The sequence below is a fragment of the Triticum urartu genome, chromosome 2A, assembly GCF_056163025.1.
Source record: "Triticum urartu cultivar PI428250 chromosome 2A, HENAU_Tu73, whole genome shotgun sequence".
In the NCBI taxonomy this organism is placed as follows: domain Eukaryota; kingdom Viridiplantae; phylum Streptophyta; class Magnoliopsida; order Poales; family Poaceae; genus Triticum; species Triticum urartu.
In genome coordinates this window covers 540,263,839-540,271,844 of record NC_141874.1, presented here as the reverse complement: position 1 = coordinate 540,271,844, position 8,006 = coordinate 540,263,839, and positions in this window count along the sequence as shown.

The following is an 8,006-nucleotide window of genomic DNA, read 5'->3' as shown; positions in this document are numbered from 1 at the left end:
TCATGGTACATCTTTGTACTTCCAGGGTGAATAGAGAGGAGTGAATTGTGAGCCTCATTCATAATGACTTTACGAAGGTCACCTTTAGGCACAACAATGCGATCCTCGAAGAATAGAGTATCCTTGTCATCAAGACGATAGCACTTGTACTTGGGTTGACTCTTGGCAATCCCAATTCACCTTCTTCACCATAGCATCAAGAAGTTGAGCCTCACGAATCTGATCTTCCAAAGTAGGAGAGACTTGGAGGTTGGCAAGGAATCCTTGAGGAACAACTTGGAGATTGAGTTTGCGGAAAGCTTCACAAAGCTCTGGTTGGTAAGGCTTGAGAATCAAACTGTTGCAGTAAGCGTTTCTGCTCAATGCGTCAGCAATTACATTGGCCTTGCCTGGAGTATATTCAATACTCGGATTATACTCTTGAATCATTTCGACCCAATGAGTCTGCCTGAGGTTGAGGTTTGACTGAGTGAAGATGTACTTGAGACTCTTGTGATCAGTGAAGATGTCCAGTTTTCTTCCCAACAAGAGATGTCTCCAAGTTAAAAGAGCATGGATAACTGCCGCCAACTCGAGGTCATGAGTGGGATAGTTCTTTTCATTGGTCTTCAACTGGCGAGAGGTATAGGCCACAACTTTCTTCTCTTGCATCAACACTGCACCGAGACCTTGAAGGGAAGCATCACAGAAGACCTCGAACGGTTTCGATTCATCAGGAGGAGTTAGAACTGGAGCAGTGACTAACTTCTCTTTCAGGGTGTTGAAAGCGATGTCACATTCAGGCGACCAGGCATACTTCACATGCTTCTGGAGAAGGTTGGAAAGAGGCTGCGTGATCTTAGAGAAGTTCTCAATGAACCTTCGACAATAGCTTGCGAGCCCAAGGAAGCTGCGGAGTTGCTTCACATTTTGAGGTGGTTCCCAATTCACAATTGCAGACACCTTCTCAGGATTAACATATATGCCCTTGGCAGAGATGATATGCCCAAGGTAGAGAACCTCATCGAGCCAAAACTCGCACTTTGAAAACTTCGCATAGAACTGATGTTCTCTGAGTTTATCCAGAACCAATCTCAAGTGCTTGGCATGATCCTCCTTATTCTTGGAAAATACCAAAATGTCATCGAAGTAGACCAAGACGAAGTCATTTGTTTAGGCGTTGAAGATGAAGTTCATCATGCGAGAGAAAGTTGGCGGAGCATTGACTAGGCCGAAAGACATGACAGTGTATTCATATGAACCATAGCTTGTTCCGAATGCTGTCTTGGGGATATCTTCTTCACGAATGCGAATCTGATGATAGCCCATACGGAGATCAAGCTTGGAGAATACTTGAGCACATTTGAGTTGTTCGAAAAGCTCATTGATGTTGGGAAGTGGGTACTTGTTCTTTATGGTCTTCTTGTTCAATGGACGGTAGTCAACACAAAGTCGGTCCGTTCCATCCTTCTTTTTCACAAAAAGAACTCCACAACCACACGGAGAAGAACTAGGTCGGATGAGACCCATACGCTCTTGAATATCGAGTTGCTTCTTCAGCTCCTTCAACTCTTCAGGTCCAAGCTTGTAAGGACGTTTGCAAACAGGTTCCGTGCCAGGCTCAAGATCGATGACGAATTCAACTGGCCGGTGCGGAGGCATTCCTGGAAGCTCTTCTGGAAAGACGTCTTGATATTCGCAAACGAATGGAGTCTGAGAGATGGCATCCAGCTCGCCCTTCTCGTTGAGAGAAAACAATCGAATGGTATCATCACGAGCGGCAAAAATGATTACATCCTCAGATGAATGTGTCAATTGAATCTGCCTGGCAGCACAATCAAGCTGAGCCTTGTGCTTAGAAAGCCAATCCATTCCGAGAATAAGATCAATATCCGAGTTACCAAGGACCATTGGAGAAGACAGAAACTTATAGTCGCCCAACGTGATAGAAACATCTGGAACCACGTAGCTTGCGTGCAAGCATTTACCCGGTGAGACAACTGCTAACGATCTATGCAAATCTTGGAAAGCCAACTCATGCTTAGATGCAAATGGTCTCAAGATGAAACAATGCGATGCACCAGTGTCAAAAAGAACTTTTGCAGGAATATCGTTAACAGGAAGGTTACCCATTATCACATCTGACGAGTCCTCTGCCTGAGCTGCGTTCATCATGTTGACCTTTGCAAACTTGGGATTATGCTTGACCACTGCGGTGCTAGCAGATCTCACAGGAGGGGGAGGAAGACGCCTCTGATTGAAGCATTTGTTGGCATAGTGACCCTTCTGCTGACACTTGTTGCACGTGACCTCTGAAAGCGGACGGTGATACGGAGCACTTGATCTTGGAGCTTGAGACAAAGTCTGGTTCTGAAAGCCTGGGTTGGGTGGGTGGGAAGATCCATTGCCACCTTTGCTCTTCTGCTGATAAGGCTGACGGAACGGAGGAGGAGGAGGCAACCAATACTTTTCCTGCTTAGTTGCCACTTGAGTTGAGGAAGAAGGAGTTGCATCCCTGACTCGTTTCTTGGAAGCATCGCACTTGAGTTGAGTAGTCTCTTGTTTCAGTGCCATGTTGTAAAACTCATCGTACTTCTGCGGCTCGAAAAGCACAAGAGCTAGTTGGAGATCTTCTCTGAGGCCACCTCTGAACTGATAAATCATGCTCTTCTCGTCAGGGACGTCTTGCTTAGCGAAACGAGCGAGCTTCTGGAACATAACGTTATACTGGTAAACAGACAAGCCGCCTTGCTTCAGATTGCGGAACTCCTCATACTTGCTCTCAACAACACTCTGAGGAATGTGGTGAGCTTTGGAGTCTTGACGGAATTCATCCCAGGTAATCACACGACCTCCTCTGGAATCTTTGTACTGCTGATACCATTATGCAGCTTGGTCTTTGAGTTGGAACGAGGCAAACTTGACAAAGTCCTCAGGCCTGAAGTTGCTGCACTCGAAACGCTTGAGATATCCACGAGCCAATCATCAGCGTGTGTTGCCTCGACACAGTTACTGAGGGTCTTTGGCTAATTTGCGAGGAACTGGTTGAGTCTAGCAAACTGATTCTGATTGTTGCCATGGCCTTGATTCCCTTGGTTGTGTTCTTGCAAGAGTTGCATGATCAGCTGCGTGTTTGCATTGGTAGCGGCCATCACAGCTTGCCATGCCTCCGGAGGAGGAGGTGGTGGTGGCGGTTCAGGATTCTGACGCGTTGGAGGAGCCATCCTGAAGATGGTGACATCCGTTAGCATCATGATAGACATATATTCAAGCTGAATCAAATGGATCAAAATTGCAACATATAGTCTTAACATCCGAGCAAAATGAACGAATGAATTCCAATTAAATGGTCACACTTCCATAAATTGAGAGGCCACTTAGATAGAGGTATATGGATAAAACAACAAGGTACGGATAAGAACAAATACTTGGTGAGGATTACCCAATCACAAACCAAATATTCGCGGAAGAAATACTAGAGCTACATGAACTCCCACCTATGAAACTCCCGAAATTCTCCCGGTTATGCAATCAGGTGTTGGGGATACAGGGGAAACATAATATCTCACCCAAAGCTAGCAAATCCTACATCTAGCTGTATCCATCCTTCAACACATAACCAAGAAACCTTCGGAAATCATTTACCTCAACCTTCGAAAAGCATCAGTTATACGAGTTATGGCAATACTCCTGAACTCCCGCCCCGGTACTGGGTGGCGTCGAGGTTATCTCACTAACAACTGCATAAAAGAGATTTTCGATGTCGGCGAAACTCAGGTATTCCAGAATTGCAATGATAAAATTGTGACAACAACACCTCGGAGCTCAACTCCCCGGGACACTGCCACAACCCCTAAATGTCAGGAGGCACCAAGAACAATGTTCTCGTCACAAAACCATCGGAATGATTCCAAGATACCCGCGTGATCCGAATTTTTTTACTGAAATTTGAGAAGAGAAGAGTCAAAACTCTATGTCAGGATGCCTCACCAGAGAGACGAAGGGACTGAGGAGTAAAAGAATCCTACTCTCCGATATATATAATCCTAAATGACTCAAAACATTTTTCTAGACTCAACAACGCCAACGATTCGATCAAGCAGGGGGATCCTAAGTCGGGGAAGGCTCTGATTACCAACTTGTAACACCCAAGATGCGGCTATATCTCCCACGTGTCGAAGCACGACTTAGAGGCATAACGGCATTGTAAGCAATGTCGCAAGTGGGGTAATCTTCACACAACCCATGTAATGAATAAGGGAAAAAGGTACATAGTTGTCTTACACTCGCCACGTCACACAATAGCATAAATATCATTACATTCATCCAGATACAATCAAGGTCCGACTACGGAAGCAAAATAAAGAACAACCCAAATGCAACAAAGTCCCCGATCGCCCCAACTGGGCACCACTACTGATCGTCTGGAAAAGAAACATAGTATCGTCCTGAGTCCTCATCGAACTCCCACTTGAGCTCAGTCGAATCTCCTGGAGCGGTATCATCGGTCCCTGCATCTGGTTTTGGAAGGAATCTGTGAGTCACGGGGACTCAGCAATATCACACCCTCGCGATCAAGACTATTTAAGCTTATAGGAAGGGTAAAAGGTATGAGGTGGAGCTGCACCAAGCACTAGCATATATGGTGGCTAACATACGCAAATGAGAGCGAGAAGAGAAGGCAAAGGAACTGCCGGGGTTTCTGATCCACGGGCACCTATGGGACCGGCGGACCGGGTCCCTTTCGGTTCGGCAGGGGCGGAGGTCGCGCAAAGAGCAGATCGAGGCGGAGCACGCGGGTGGTTGGTCGTGCAAAGAGTAAATCGAGGCGAAGCACACGAGCAATTTACCCAGGTTTGGGCCGCACGGATGCGTAAAACCCTACTCCTGCTTTATGGTTTGGTATTGATTTCTTGCTCGGGAGCGCGGAGTGCTACAGTACACTCCAGCTGCTAGCGAGACCGGTCGCGTGTGTATGAACTGGCCGTCCCCCTCCCCCTCGCTGCACACGGGCCTCCTTTTATATGCAAGGGGTTACCGACATAGAGCAACAGGGGTCAAGGGCAAAAACGGAAAGGTGCCGCAGTAGGCACAGCTAGGTGCTGTAGTGGGCATAGCTACCCGCTACAGTGTTATCGAACCTAACCCTGACGGCAGGGGACAAGGGCATTAAATGCCCGTCTATGTCGCCTAAACAGTACCGAAAGGGACCGCTAGGGACGGCACCGTTTGCCACGATGGTGATCTTGTCAGCGCCTGCTCGCCACCACGCACCCCTAGCTGCACGGCCTCCCGCCACGTGTGCTCGGGAGAGCGACACGTGGGCGGGTGTGCTGGAGCGCGGGCTCGGAGAGGCAGTTCGCCGCGGCAAGCGCCTTGCCGCAGTTGTTGTCTTGTCGCGCCCGGGAGCTTGTCGCTCACCAGGTCTTGCCGGGGCGCGTAGCGCGTCGCGGCAAGTTTTCTTGGTATGCCTTGGTTGGCCTTCCCGGCAAGCTCCTCTTGTCGGGGCCTTGTGACGCTTCTGATAGCCTTCCCGGCAAGCTCCTCTTTCCGGGGTCTTGTCTTGAGTACTTTGTTCTTGAATGGTCTTCGAAGTAGCCGCGGAGGGTCTTGGCGGTCGCCCGGCAAGCCTTGCCGCGGGGGTGCTGCGACTGCCCGTGCACAAGTTCGGGGTACTAGGGTACCCCTACTCTAGTACACCGACAGGAGCCCCCGGGCCTGGGCCAGACACGGTGCCGAGCGCTGTTGGGCCAGGCCCAAAACAGTGCACGAGCACGCGCGGCCTAGGTCACGCTGCATATCTCTCCGCTTCCACCGCGCACGCCCAGGACGGCGCGCGTCAAACGCGGCGTCGTGGGTGACGCGCATGATGAAGGGGACGGTTCACGCCCTCCTCCTTAAATGGAGGTAGGCGTGGGGGCGTGGCGCATTTACTGGACGGGGCCGATGCGCGGCTTTTCGAGGCCGCCTCATCCGTCGCCTTGGTTCTGCATCCCTGCCACGCGGCTCCCATGCGCTTGGAGTCGCGGACGGTGGAAGTGGGGAACTGGGCCGTCGCGAGCAGAGGCAGCGGGTCGGGCCTGACTCCCTGCCCTTCCCGTGCCTTGATTCGCTGAGCGGGGCGGCCGAGCCCCCACCTCGCTCCTTTAAAAGAGCGGGAGGGGAGCACAGGAACCCGCACTCTCCCATTTCCTCCTTTCTTCAGCTTCTGCTCCCCTTTCTCTTATCCGCCATGGAGAAAGGGAACCCTGGCCCATCATCGGTGGCGGCAAGGGTCGCCGCCAGATAGCGCACCTCTCCCTCTCCCGCGCCCGTGGTGGCGGAACCAGCCATAAGGGGAAGAGGGAGGGGGCGAGGTCGTGGACGAGGTCGAGGACGAGGTTGAGGCGCTCGGGGAAGAGGCGGACGGGGCGGCGCGCCAGCTTCGCCTCCGCCAGCGGTTCCTCTCCCCGCGGCGGTCCATATAGGGGACAACCCTTGCGAGTTCTTCGTCAGGCTGCGCCGGGCGCCTCGTCGTCGCCTCCGGCTCCCAGCTCCGTTCGCGAGCGCGATGGAGTTGGACCCGCCCGAGACACTGAGGCTGCACATGAGGGGCTGTGGGATCAGCGGCATGCGAGTCCGCGTTGCATTCCCAGCCCCTAATGTGATGTATCTTGACCGAGGGTGGAAGACGTTCGCCCGGATCCACAGATTGATGGAGGGGTTTACCCTCCATTTCAAGCTGATGGAGGGCGATCTCCTCTCCGTCAAGGCCTTCGGGTGCTTCGGCACTCGGGCGAAGTGCTGCGTAGACAGCTCCTCCGATAGCGAAGGCTCCCCCTCGAGCGAGAGTGACGAGGAGGGGAGCGACAGCGACGATGAGGGTGGCGGGCGGCGGGATGGCGGGTCCGACTAGGTGTCGGGCGCCGCTCCGCGCGGCACCGGCGACCCCATCATCCGTGTCGCCGGCTCCTTGAACTCCCCGGGGGCGTCTCCTTGGGCGGCTGGCGTAGGGAGGCTGCGGAAGGGGAAGAGGGCTGGCGACAAGGCCGTCAGGTCGGAGTACGAGGGCGTGGTGCCCTCGACAGCGTGCTGACGTCCTACCGCCCCGTCTTCGAGCCCCGCTTCCGGCGTCGCCATCACCGTCAAGCCCTCGGTCGGCCCCCCGGGATGTTCTCTTGGTGTCTTCTGGCACCTGTAGCTTGCCTAGGCGCCCCTTTTCCCCTTTTCACCTCCTTGACCTACCTCCTGAAGAGAGGGACAGGAAAGGGATTACGGGCACCTTATCTTTTTAATTTGTAAGCCCTCGGGCCTTAGCTGCATCTAAAACTTGTAACCCTCTCTTTCATGTTTTTCATCCTCTATGGACTGTACCTGAGTGGGATGTTTTTTAATGAAAAGGGGATGTTTGCCGGGTTATTTGCCTCGCGGGTTGAACCCACACCAAGGAGTAAATCCTTGGTATCCCTCGGACAGACATTTCCTCTCCCGGCAACAGGCCCTGCCGCCTTCCCACGCTGCTTGACCTTTCTCACGCCTTTGACGGAGGCGGGAACAAGGTGGGTGCGGCCTCCTTGTTTCATCCCTTTGCTGCCGCGACTACGACCAAACTTGGCCCCGGGAACGCGCTCCAGGGCCTAGACTCGGGGGAGCACGGCAGTTTTCGGGAAGAAACGCGGTTTCACATTCCCCAGTCCATAAGAGGATGCATGATGAGGGACGAAAGACTTATCTGATTTTGCAGCTGCCGGCAACTCTGGCTTGCCGGGAACGAATCTTGGTACCTGCAACCCCCGGCAACACTGGTTTGCCGGGGCTCAGGTGCCAGCGCGCCCTTCTTCTCCTTTTCGTCCTCAAGCGGTCTGGCCAGGATATGCGAGCCCTGCGAACGAAGGAAAAGCAAAGGACGGACACTCGACCTCTAAGCTAGGGGTTAGCCGCTGTTAGGCACTATCAACCCTAACCAAGGACGAGACTCAACCTAGCATGCATTCTATAACCCCGGGGTGGCAGCGCTTCATTTACTGGTGCTCAGGGTCTGCGCCTGG